Source organism: Pseudorca crassidens, chromosome 17, assembly GCF_039906515.1.
Source record: "Pseudorca crassidens isolate mPseCra1 chromosome 17, mPseCra1.hap1, whole genome shotgun sequence".
NCBI lineage: Eukaryota > Metazoa > Chordata > Mammalia > Artiodactyla > Delphinidae > Pseudorca > Pseudorca crassidens.
This window is the reverse complement of record NC_090312.1, coordinates 14,501,228-14,515,216: the sequence shown is the minus strand read 5'-3', so window position 1 is coordinate 14,515,216 and position 13,989 is coordinate 14,501,228. Positions and strand designations below refer to the sequence as shown.

Here is a 13,989-nt window from a genome sequence, read left to right as displayed (position 1 = left end):
TCTCACAAGGTTTTAGACACACACACACAGTGACAGCCCCTTGTCTGGGCAGAGGTGGGAGTCAAGGGGAGGGAGGGTCAGGCAGGGATGTGGTGCTCCTTCCCTTGCTCTGCATGGACACGTCCCTGGGGACCTTGCACATTTGGGTAGTGTAGTCAGCACACTCAATCATACAATCTCAGGAAATGCCTCATAGCTGATTTCATCTAAAGACGGACGAGGAGGTGTTTTTAAGAGGCTGACCAGTGACTGAAATCTCAAACCACTCCCCACAAATAGGCATCAACTCTGCCTAACAGGTAAAGAAAGATGACGTTGATAGGTCTGGCAGGGTTGCCTCTTACTAGTTGTGGGACTTCTCAGTTACTCTATTTTCTCAGTTCTAAGTGGAGACAATGATACTTTTTCTCAGGATTGTTTTGAGGATTTAAGTCATTAACATACAAGTAAAATGCCCTCATGGTATCATGCCTGTCATTGTCTCTATTTATATCAAGGTATTTCATCAATTTTAACCGATCTCCTTTTTCCCTTTCATCTTGAATTTTTAAAATCAAGGTGAAACAAAATCTACATTTACTTTTCATATGTTAGTATTTTCTTTCCAAAAACTGCTTTTAATTGGTAGTATATCTTACATTCAATAGCTTCATAGAAATGAGGACTATTATAGAGATGGATAAAGATATCACTTTTCTTATTGTCTCAAACTACATTTATTTCTATAAAATTCATAATTAAATCATAAGTCCATAATTATATCAACAAAGGAAGCAGTGTGCTTTAGGGGAAAACAAGGACAAGCTTTGGAATTAGGCTAGGTTTGAATATTGGTTCTTACCATTTGAGCAGTGAAAGTACTCCATTGCTTAATCTCCTTGAGTCTCAATATTCTCACCTGTAAAATGGAGAAAATAATACATATTTAATATGAGTTAAAATAGCATATAGTTAGGACTTGGCACATAGTAGGTATTCAGTGCATAAGTGTATCTTTTCAGTTAGCAATGTGCTAAGTTTTGTGGGGATCACAAAGATGAATAGAAGGAAAGAAAATTATAATTTTTGATTTTCTATTTTGTATTAGGCTCTGTGGTTGATATTCTATGTGTGCACATCTCAATTCTCCTGAAAACCTGTGGGGAAGTTTTTAATATTCCCATTTAACAGATTAAGAAATTATTTCTCAGAGAAGTTAAACACCTTATCCAGAGTCATTTCTTGCCCTGAAGGAGCTTGTATTCTAATTGGAGACATGAGTAACATGTATCTGAAGAGCAAAGAAGATGTACAATATGAAAGAAGTATTATAAAGGCAGATATAGTACCTACAATTGAGTAAATACAGGTGATAAGCATCAAGAATTTAGAGGGAGAAATCTTCCTGGGTTAAAGTGTTTATCAATCAGGATAGGTTGCCTTATGCTGCAGTAACAAACAACTCACAGATTTCAGTGGTTAAAACAGCAAAGATTTAGTTTTAGCTCATGGCCCTCAAAGTCAGACACATCATAGCTGCTTACGAAACCAGGTTGAAGCAGACACCATTGCCTTTGATATCGTTGGTAACTGCCAAAGTGACAAAAGAACTCCAGAGAGTCATAAAATTAATTAAATTAATTAAATGCTTGGCCATTGAATGCTGTGGTCCAGAGTCACTTCCACTTTCAAGTCATTGGACAGAACTAGTCATGTGACCTTTGCAAACACAAAGGGGTCAGAAAGCCTAATTCCACTGTGTGCCTGAGGAGGAGATCTGGAAATATTTGGTAAATGGCAGTAGTAATTAACACCATGTGATTCTTACAAGAGTCTAACATAATCTATTTTATAGTGAGTTTTACAAATCAACATTTTAAAAAATACTATATTTTCTAAATACTGAGACAGGCTGGGACCTGGGACCCTTTGCTGCAGTGCTGCAATGCTTGCACCTGGACACACCTCTCCTTGGGCAACAAAATACAAAGAAACTATGTGAGAGTAAAAGTAACTGCATGCATGCACAGTTGGGACAAATTCTGGACAAAAAGAAACCAAAAAACCCAACTGCCACTTTTGAAGAGGCCGGAGCAAAAGCAGGGTACTGCTCAGGCCCTTGCACAAAACACCACCTAAGGGGTGGGTAAACCACCTAAGCCACCGCTCCCGCCCAACCCCTGGACACACCCTTACTCTCACCCCATCTAAGGAACAACTCGCCCCTCTCTCAGCGAGTGGGCCAGCAAGGGAAACTGTTGTTTGTTCTCCCTCCCCACTGCTACGGAACTGTTGGAGTTCTCGCTCCCAATAAAACCTTGCCTGAATTTCTTGTCTGACCTCTGATCAATTTCTATTATTAAGCAAGCCAAGAATCCTGGTCGGTAACAATACTAGTTTTGGTTAAAAACTGCACTACTGGTAAGGATATGTCTGAATTTTCACATGTATATGAGCCTATTACTCAAGTCCACTATCTACACACAGGAGATTACTTGTTTACAGTCATCACTGCTGATTTCTTTCAAACCTTTACTAAGCACCTGCCGGTAGAAACTTGTTCTACCTGCCAATAGAAACTGTACTTGTTGGTAGAAACTGTACCTATTCAAGCCTCTGCTTCTTATCTTCCCCTCTGAGCAGACATTACATCCCAGGTACTTGTTTATCCAAAAAGATTTTTTGAGTAGTTGCTGTTTACATAGCACATTTACAGGGGACCTTGGGAATGACAAATACACAATCATACTAGGACAACTTTTTAAGCATCTACCATCTATGTGGCTGCCTAGACCAGAAGCTAGAGAATCACCCTGTACTTCTCCCCCTTCCTTACTATATATGCCATTACATAGTTATCAAGCTCTGTTGACATCATATTTTTAAGACAATTGACTGCACATTGTAATCGCCTGGGATACTTTAAAAAATACTGATGTTTAGGTCCTATCTCATGTAATTGGTTTTGGAAAAGGCCTGATCATTGGGGTGGGGGGCTGTTTGTAAGCTTCCAACTGATTCTCATGAGCAGTCAAGTTTGAGATACAAGAAGTCTCAGTTCTTTCTGCTAATTTTCATTCCCACTGCCCACCTTTGGTGGAAGCCCTTCTAATCTCTAATGTGGATTAATTCAGTGATCTTCTCTCTGGTCTCCTTGCCTCAACCTGGATTAGGGGCCCCAGTGCCATGTTCTCATTATGCCCAGGGCACTTATATGGTCTGCATTAATATTGCCTCTTTATCATCCCTTTGCTCTATTAGACTATGAGCATCTTGCAGGCAGCAGCTAACTTGTAGTTCAGGACCTGGCACATAAAATGTGCTAAGTGTTTGCTGAATAATACAAATGCGTAAATGTTCAGTGAATCCTGGGCGGTAAACCAGTACAAAGATGAATAAGACAGAGGATCTCCATAAAAGCATTCATAGTTTGGTGGGGTAAATGGACATGAAAACACTTACAATGCCATATGAAAAAGGCCTATAACAGATGGAGAAGTTGTTTCTCAAGTATGGGAAATAAATAAGATAGCAGGAAACATTGCCAAAATAATCCTAATTGCTATACTGCTTTCCCATGATTTGCTCCCAATAATCCCAATAATAGTCAATAATATGCTATTTATTTATTTATTTATTTTGCGGTGCGCGGGCCATTGCAGAGCACAGGCTCCGGACGCGCAGGCCCAGCGGCCATGGCTCATGGGCCCAGCTGCTCCGGGGCATGTGGGATCTTCCTGGACCGGGGCACAAACCTGTGTCCCCTGCATCGGCAGGCGGACTCTCAACCACTGTGCCACCAGGGAAGCCCCCTAATATGCTATTTAAAATAAGAAAGGTGGAGAGGAATTAAGAATAGACTGTAGGGGTGGTTTCATATTTCTAGTCTTTTAACACAGTCTTTCATGACTTGCTGTTTCCCAGAGTACTTTATTGACCATCTCTTTTGTATCTGTATGTCCAGAAGACCCTAGAACACCTACACATTTCCACAACCATCTGAAAAACCATATAGGTCAATGGCAAAATGCTTGTATACATTCTTCTCTGTATATATGATTGCATCTCAGCTCCAAATCACCCTTCCAGGCTCTGTTCTGTGATGCAGAGCTGAAACTGCAAACTCAGTGTTCCCTTTGCCAGCTGTCTTCCTTTTAGGTTCTGCCAGTAGGGGGCACTAGAGAGAGCTGGAAAGGCAGAAGTTTGGAGACAAGGAACTTGATTCTCCTTGCCCAGCTTGCCTTGCCTGTTACTATTACCTGGCAACAGTGACCTTAACTGTTGCAGCATTAGTTGGCTTGACTTCTTTTTCACACCCTGTACTAGTCCTCAGTGGTTCTTCCAACTGTTCAGCTTTCTGTCCCAGGGAAGGATCCCGATTGGCTGCTGGGGTCATGTGCCCATCCCTTTGGCCAATCACAAACTGATTTGCAGAGAGAATCGGTTCTGTGATTGACAGGGCCTCTGGACATGCCCACCACTGTGGCCAGGAACCAGGTTTGCCTGTTATTGGGAGAAGGGTCATGGGAAAGGGTACTGGAGCACCAAAAATATAAGCTATCACAACTGACAATAAGGTTAAAAGGGGAAAATAATTTTAAACTTCTGAGGAGTCTTAGATATTGAATAAGCTATTAGTCCTGTAGTAGAGCCTCCCACAGAGCTGCAGCCTCCTCTGGCTGACGCTCCATTTTACTGCCGTACCATATCTCTAGTGGACCCCAGACATACCTGAATTGACACAAGTGCCAGAGCCTAAGGTCCTGCTGAGGTCTGATACACAGAGGCATGTTTAACATGCTAAGGGAACAGAGTCATGAATAAATAATTGCTTGCTGGAGTCCAGAAAGGATTTAAAGATGTCATTTGAACTGGATCCTAAAAAATCAGTAGGTGTTTAGCAGGCAAGGAAGGGGAAACAGGAGTGTAGAGGATATTCTGGGTTATGAAAATAGCAAGTGCAGAGAGGAACGGAGGCATGAAAAGGCATAATGGGTTTTGGAGAATCATTTCATGTGACTGAGCATGCATGGGGGTGGGGGTGTGATACGTCTGGAAACACAGATTGTGGACAGATTGTGATGAGCCTGGGATGCCATCAGTTCTCTTGGAAAACATCTGCTTCCCATGTGCTGGCCAAAGCGACAACCATTTTCACACATACTGTATGATGGGGCTCCCTGTTACATATGCCTGGAATCAGTTTGCTTCAAAGGGTACATTCCAATGAGATGATACCTGGAAGGTGAAGTCAGTAGGAATTCGAACGATGTTTTCAAATTTGCTACCTGAGCACATTTCAGATTTCAGTACAATATCTTCAAGCTGTTACAAAGGACAGAGAGTTTTTCATCCTCTGCATTTCTGCACCTGCATGTTTCCTCACCCACCGCTGGGTCACACTCCGTGTAGCCTCAGAAACGGAAGTAGAAAGTTGGGCTAGGAAATCAGGTAAGAGAACAAATCTACCTGAGGCTGACTCACCTCAAATATGTAAACAAAGTTTAGCTGCAATGGAGCTGTTGAAGTACAAATAGCTGTAGGCATTGCAACAATATAACAAGGCTAAAAATGATGCTGGGACATATACATTATTTCCAACTAAAAAATGAAGGACAAGGCAGAGAAAAAACATCAGGGATTTAGAAATATGTTTTGGGAAATTTTGGGAAATTCATCATGACCTCCACACTGCTCCGTACCTTTCTGAACCACTGACTGATTTCCACAGGCTGGATTTAAAACTGTTTATGACTATCTTCACCTAGCTTTTGAGGTTAATTAATTTTACCTTTGCCTGGTAGTGCCATGAGTATGGGAAGCAGAAACAGGGGGAGGCGATGATGTTTAAGAGCTATTTGAAAACTCAAAATTGCCAGAAATAAATGTTGCAGGGAAGGCAAGGGTGACTTGGAAATAGTTGTGACCTGAGGACTTGGTGGGCTTGGCTACTTGCAAATTGTAGGATCGGTAGCAGAGTGACCAACTCATTCTGGTTTGCTCTGGACTTTTCTGGTTTTAAAATGGAAAGTCCCACTTTCACTGTGCTCCCAGTCCCAGGAAAACAGAAGAGTTGGTCATCCTAGGGAAGACTGGTGATCTAGCTGACCATAATTCAATAAGCCAGGTGAGGCAGGCCAGTGGTTTGGGAAGAGTGAGGGCTACCCCAGGAAACTGTGTAAATATGTGAGGGTCAGCCTAAATTGGAGGACACAGAGGCTAGACTGCGGACAGTCACCTCCAATCAAACCCATAATTTGAAGATTGACCAAATCATTTACTCTTTATCCAGATATTGAGAAATATCAAGCCACTGTAGGTTAAAAAGTTTTAACCGTTTTATAAATTTGATAAATTTTTAGGAAGTGTGTATCTGGGAGCAAAACTCTATAATAAGGTTAATGAGAAGCAAAGCAACACAAATCTGTTTTCATCACTGTTAACATAGCTTAAATCACAACACAGGAGGAAACAGCTGCTCTGGAAGGCAGTCTAGGAGCAGATCAGCAGAAGCTGATGATCTGTTAATGAGCAGGTTTTAGTGGTGAGCCCTGGTGGAAAACCTACCAGACTCAATCCTGAAAGCCATCCACAGAACAGGAGGTGTGTGTGAATCATCTGATTGATGTGAAAAAAACTCAAACCAGATTTTTCCCAGCACTCTAGAGGCTGTCATGCCCCACTGCCTTCTTATCTGTTTATGTTAAGGAGATAGGATACTTCAGTAAGTAAATGTGTGTAGTATTTAATTAAACCTGCTGCTGGGCTCCATGTGTGAGGCTGGTCCTCATTCAGGGATTATTGGACTGTTGCATCCTGCCCTCTCACTTATTTCCCTTCCTTCTGGTGCTTCTACCTCCAGCTCAATACCAGCAGGAGCTGTGGAGCATCAGGGTAAATGCTTTAATATTATCTTATTGCATCCTCATCTTATTCTTTAGATAAGGAAACCAAGGCTCAGAGAACTTAAGTCATTTTTCTAAGGTCTTCTAGCTTGGAGAACTATGATTTAAACCAGGCTCTGGGTGACTCCATAGCCGATGCTTATGACCACTTATGTAATAGAACATAAATGTATTTAGCAAAAACGAACTATGGTATGCAGCGGTGGTTCTCAAAATTTGTCCTCAGACCAGTACCATTAGCATAACCTGGGAACTTGTTAGAAATGCACATTTTCAGGCCCTACCACAGACTCACTGAATCAGAATTTTTGGGAATGGGCCTTAGGAAGCCCTCTGAGTGATTCAGATGGACACTAAAGTTTATGAACCACTAGTATGTAGGCTGTATGCTGGGCACTAAGGATTTAAAAAGAAAAAATTAGGTTCCCTGACATCTGGGAGTTCAGAGTCTAACAGAGGAGGCAAGTATAGAAAGACCATCATAATCGCACTTATTAGTGCACTATAAGTAGAGTGAGAAAGTATGCATAGAAAATTAGGAAAGTAAAGATGAGGACAGCTAACCTGGATGGAACAGGAAAAGTTTTTGGGAAAAGCGGTTCTTGGACAGACTCTGAAGGCATGAGAAGGCTCTGGTCACAGTGACAAGACGGAGAGAGTATTCTAGGCAAGCGGACAGCATAAATAAAAGAAATAGATGACAGGCACCTGTGAAAAGCAGTTACTCTGGGGATGCTGGCGTGCGCGGGATGGAGGAGGCAGCGATGAGTCCACGCAGTGGGCGGTGAGTGGGCGGCCCTCTGCCATTCTGCAGCCCCACCCATCCCCCGCCTGTTGAAGCTCAGGAGACTGGCTCCTTGAAGCCTTGGCTTGGAGACTTTATCCATGACAGTTATGACTGCCCTATGGTCCCAGATGAGGGGCACCATATATCACAAAGGCTTGTTCTTCATGAGCTACTGAGCACCCTGTAATTCATGCATGTTATTTATACCCCACACTCTTTTCTCCTCCCTTCTTATGAAGTCCCCCATGCCACAGCCATCAGCTAGTAGACGTCAAGCTGCCCCGTGGACAGTGTTGTTTGACAGAGACTCAGCAGCTAGCGATGTCGCTTACAGTTTATACCATGAAATCTTACTCAATTCTTTGTTTCCTCACATCACCTATCACTGAATAATATGCTCACATCATAGGACTTCAGTCTGTATTTCCAGATCAGTATTTCAACATGGACATGGGCTATATTTGAGCACTTAAAATAAAATAATGGTGCTACATTCATGCCGGATAGCAGAAAGAATGTGAGATTGGGAATGAAAGAGGCCAGGGTTCTAGCCCCAACTCTGTGCTTTCCAGCTGTGTCCATTAAATCACATTTGAAGGTCCATTTACTTAAGCTTGTGAAGCCTTAATTTTTATTATCTGTAATGTTGGGTTGTTGTAGAATTAAATGGTGTAATATTGGCGCCTGGAACTCAGTAGATGGTATTCCTTTCCTTATCTTTATGTATATCCAACTTGCAGTATTGAAGAGATTGCCTCTTCAAAATGCCCAATATCAAGACTGGGCAGAGATTTCCTTTCTCTTTTTCTAGATATTGTCTCTGTGGATTTTCTGTGTTCTCTCCTACCCAAACCCTGGGGTACAACCAGGGCTAAGTTGTTAAACCTGTATGGGCTTCAGTCTTCTCTCTGGTAAGATAGAGTGACTGACCTTTGTAAATAGTTTTTCAAACTAGTTTTCATCCAGGACCCTTTGTTCAAGTAAACTCTGAGCAGTTTGGAGAAGACGGAAGCAACTTCCTCACTGGCAACCTAATCTCTGTTCACTTCCCCAAGTATTACGATCAGACGCCTGTACCTTGAGAAAATGAGAGCTCTACGGGGATGGTGGTGCCTTATCTTCTGTCCCCAAACTAGCTCCACCTCTGCCTTCTCCATCTTAGTTGTTGACAAACCAAAATTCCTGTTGCTCAGGTCAAAATCTTGATGTTATCTTTGACTTGTCTTTCTCACATCCCAAATCTATTTTTTTTTCCAGGAAATTCTGTTTACTTTACTTAAAAACTATATCGAGAATATGTTTCCTTCACACCATTTCTACTGTCACCACCAGTTCAGCTGGCATTATCTCTTGCCTAAGTAACTACAGTAGCATCAAATTGATCTCTGCTTCCCCAAGCAGTCACAGTGATATTACTAAAACAAGTCAGGTCACTCCTCTGCTCAGATCTCTGCATTGGCCCCTGTTTTACTCAGATAAAAATTCAGAGCCCCTGACCCAGCTAGTTCCTCATACACTAGTCCCCTTCTCCTCTCTGACTTCATTTCTCCCACACCTCCATCAGCTGCAGCCACAATAGGCTCTTTGTTGGTCTCAACTCACCAGGCTCATTCCTGCATTTGTGCCTTTGCCATGGCTGTTCCCTCTGCTTGAAGGCACTTCCCCAGATGCTATGGACGGAATCATGTTCCCTCAAAAATCATACATTAAAGCCCTAACCCCCAGTATGGCTGTATCAGGAGATAGGGTCTTCAAGAAGTAATTAAGGTGAAATGAGGTTGTCAGGGCAGGACCCTAATCCGATAGAACTGTGGCCTTAGAAAGAACTCTCTCTGCCATGAGAGGACACAATGAGAAGGCAGCCATGTGCAAACCAGGAAGAGAGTCCTCAACAGAAACTGAATCGGCTGGTACCTTGATCTTGGACCTCCCAGCCTCCAGAACTGTGAGAAATAAATTTCTGTTGTTTAAACAACCCACACTATGGTATTTTGTTATGGTAGCCTGAGCAGACTAAGACACCAGATCGCCACAAGGCTAACTTCCCCACTCCTTCACCTTGTTCTCAAATGTCATCTCTTCAAAGAATCCCATCACAACATTCTATTAACATTGTGATGCTAGAATTCCCAGTTTCCCTTCCTCTGCTCTTATTCCTTGTTCAAAGAATGCATCATTTTCTAACCCGTGATGTAATTCACATATTAGGGCTACAGTTTATTGTCGGGCTATGCTGCTAGGAGGTATATTCCTTGAGAGATCTCTTTTTTTGCTCCCAGCTATGTCCCAAGAGCCTAGAACAGTGCCCAGCGCATCGGAGGTGCTCAATAAATATGTGTAAAGCAAGTGAATAAATGGAATAATAACTATAATATTTCTTAGCTGTATGAGCTTGGCAAGTTGTTGACCTATATAAGTTTTATCTCTAACTTCAGTTGATTGTTATGAGATTTAAAGAAGTAAAATTTGAGTAAAGACAGAGGAACTGCTTGTCTTGTTCATCATCATATGCCAGTGTCTGAGACATAATAGTTCTCAAAACAAGAGTTAGGTGCTTAATGCAGTGCTTGACGAATAGTAAGGGCTCATCAAGTAATGATTATGGTTTTGGCTGAACGAAATGTCTGCTTTTAATCATTGTCTTTATCTCAGTCTTGAGAGCTGGCCTGGATTAATGAAGAAAAATCCTAAAAGTCTTCCTATTCTCTGTGCACTCAGGCTTTCAGCACCAGCTACACTTGGCTTTGCTGAGCACCAAATGTATTTCCCTGCATCCTGTTTCAGTGCCTTTTACAATGTTCTACTTGTGACCTGGAATGTTCTTCATCTTTTCTCATGCCCCACCTGACAAAAACTCCCGTTGTGTAAATCTGTCTGATTCCTATTCAACTTCCAGAGCTTAGCTCAAACATCACTTCACAGGAAAGTTTCCCTAACTCCCCAGAGTGAGTCAGGGCTTTTCATAATCTGATTAGTAGCACCCTGTACTTTTTAGGAGGGTTATATCCAAATTGCCTGGCACAGTGTCTAGTATTTGTTCAACAAATATGTGTTGCATGGATAAAGGGCATTATTTATGACCAGATACTTGATATCCATAATTTAATTTGATGTTTTATGGTAGGCATTAAAATTATCTCTAATACACAATAAAGCAGCCTCAAAGAGGTTGAACAACTCCCCCAAACTCACCTAGCTAATAGGTTGTAGAGTCAAGATCTGAACTCAGTTCTCTTAAGCTCAAGAAAAATTACCCTTCCCACTGCGAAGGAATTGCTCCTGAGATTCCTCAAGCCAGCTTCCCAATTCCTTTCCTTTCGTGAATGTAAAAAAGTCAAAACATATCCTCACCTGACTGACTCTCTGCCCCCAACGTTCCCTACATCCCCAGTGATCCCAGGACCCCTAATGCCATTCCAGAAGGTCCATGGTCCTGGCCAGCTATCTCCCTCTTCAAGGTTTACCCCCCATTTTTAGGATATCTATCCATATAATTTGTTCAGTACTAAACTTCCTCATCTCATTAAACGGCACCATCATCAAGCTAGTAACAGAGAAGACATCCTCCATTCCTTCTTTACTTCACTGTCCCAAACAATCCATATGTAATATTTTCTGTGCTGCTACCAGGTATGTCTCAAGTTCATCATTTTTCTCCTCTACTCATAATGTCCAAACTGTGTCCTCTCACAGCTTCTAATCCTTTCCAACATATTTTTTTCTGTCAGTCGGGAAACAGAAACTATGCATTCCAGGCACTCAGTTGACAACAGACAGCCTGCCCCACCATTTGCTACACAGCAGTCAAGTTATATTTAAACCCTAAAAACAGAATATTTTATAACTGTGCTTAAAATAATCCAGTGGCTTCCTCTTCAGATAAAACCCAAACTTGCCCCCATGACCTACAAAGCTTACTTGATTTTTCTCCTGCTACCTCTTCAATTTCATCTCATTCCAGCCTTCACTTTAACCATTATATTCACTGGTTTTCATTCTGTTTCTTCAACATGCCCAACAGTTTCTCGCCTTAGAATTGTTATATTCTTTTTTTTTTTTTTTTTGCGGTATGCGGGCCTCTCACTGTTGTGGCCTCTCCCGTTGCGCAGTACAGGCTCCGGACGTGCAGGCTCAGCGGCCATGGCTCACAGGCCCAACCGCTCCGCGGCATGTGAGATCTTCTTGGACCGGGACACAAACCCGTGTCCCCTGCATTGGCAGGCGGACTCTCAACCACTGCGCCACCAGGGAAGCCCCTCTTATATTCTTATATTTACTCTCCCTTCTGTCCAGAATATCTTCCTCCTTGATTTTCACATTCCTTTTATCTCAACACTTTATCTAAAGAGTCCTTTCCAAGTTCTCCCTGTTGCCCCCTTATTTCTTTCAGTGAATTTACTGCAATCTGCTTTTATCTTGCCTATTTGTTTAGCTATTACCTGCTACACTCCTTGGAATGCAAGCTCAGTGAAAGCAAGTACCATATTATCAGGGGGCTAGTTCTCGGCCCTGATTTAGCTATCAGTTAGATGTTCAGTTTTAGAACATTGCTCATTGTAGGCTGAGTTCATTTCCTCAAAAAATCAGAGAACATCAGTTTCTTTGGTGCCCAAGAGCCTGCATTGTACCAACCTTACTAGAAGTGCAAGAAAGATAAGGACAAGGTCTCTCAGTGCAATGCTTAAACAGTTTCAGTACATCCCAAGCAAAGTATCCTAATGCAACCTGAACTCTGAAGCTTTCTGCTATGGATGGTCTACAACCCCTCTCTCCTTTCATCCCTTGGAATAGCCAGAAATCTCATATTAATTTGATTAATTATAACTTTACCTCCTTTCCAAATCTGTCAAAATCTTCTTCATTAATCAGCACCCAATATAAACACACTCAGATTCATTTATCTGTGCTTCTACAGCTCTTGGTTATTATTCCCATTATAATACTTACCATCAATTAATTGATTACTTTGTATATGCAATTGACACCTCCACTAGATTATGTGTTACTTGAGAGCAGAGATTCTGTCTGGCTCATCTTTTATCTCCAATGGCGGGTGTGGAGAAGGCACTCAGGAAACATTTACTGAATCGCATTGAATTCCTTCCGAAAGCAAAGTGCTGGGTAAATCCCACTTAATTACAGGATCCTGGAGACACCTTAGCTAAACTGCTTATAGATCCATAATGCAGAATGCTAACTTTCTGATTAATGGTGTTTTCCAACTATTCATCTCATCTTTCTATTTATCCCTTGCTGTACTGTGCTCTCTTGACTTCCACATTATGCAGAGTGCATGCTACCTTGTTGTGTTCCCAGTGAATTCTCATAAATAGGACATACCTCACCAGTTTCTGGCTTCCCAGAACTAACCCTTTTCTGCAAACCTGATGGGCTGTATCACATTCAAATATTTGTATGAACACATCATTCACCTGTCCCTTCAAAGTCTAATTGGTACTAATTGGCAAATAAATCAAACTGAATTTTCCATTAAACATGCTTTCGTCAGTGTCAGTATTTACTTGTTTGAATTTAGTAGAGGAAAACAGGAACAAGAAACATTAGCAACTATTTTTCCTCTTGTTTAAGATGAAAATAAATAAGCATTTGTTAACACGGAGGGGGAAGTGTTTTTTAAATTTTTAAAATAATAACATATCCTGATATTGTATGAAGGGAAGAACCCAAGACTGAAAGTAGGAGATAATACTAACATAGCTACTATTAAATATTATGTGTCAGACAATATAATAAATTATTTCTGAGCCCACAATATTGCATGGCAAGTGATTTTCTCCATTTTCCAGACTAGGAAAATGATTTTTATAAGAATTAAATAACTTGACCAAAATCACAGAGATAATTTGTAAACTAGGCCTTAAATCTTAGTCAGTCTTTCAAAAAGAGTCATGTACCAAAATGTTCATTGCAGCTCTATTTACAATAGCCTGGAGATGGAAACAACCTAAGTGCCCATCATCGGATGAATGGATAAAGAAGATGTGGCACATATATACAATGGAATATTACTCAGCCATAAAAAGAAACAAAATTGAGCTATTTGTAATGAGGTGGATAGACCTAGAGTCTGTCATACAGAGTGAAGTAAGTCAGAAAGAGAAAGACAAATACCGTATGCTAACACATATATATGGAATTTAAGAAAAAAAAATGTCATGAAGAACCTAGGGGTAAGACAGGAATAAAGATACAGACCTACTAGAGAATGGACTTGAGGATATGGGGAGGGGGAAGGGTAAGCTGTGACAAAGCGAGAGAGTTGCATGGACATATATACACTACCAAACGTAAGGTAGA

General features: G+C 41.4%; 1 long non-coding RNA gene across 1 annotated transcript in view; it reads right to left on the bottom strand.

Annotated features, from left to right (window-relative positions):
• Positions 1 to 734: 734 nt before the first annotated feature.
• The window catches only part of LOC137210493 (uncharacterized), a 242,529-nt gene continuing 229,274 nt past the window's right edge, over positions 735 to 13,989 (bottom strand). The window contains exon 6 of the long non-coding RNA XR_010936577.1: positions 735 to 898. This is a non-coding gene — a long non-coding RNA (uncharacterized lncRNA). The remainder of the gene's footprint in view (positions 899 to 13,989) is intronic.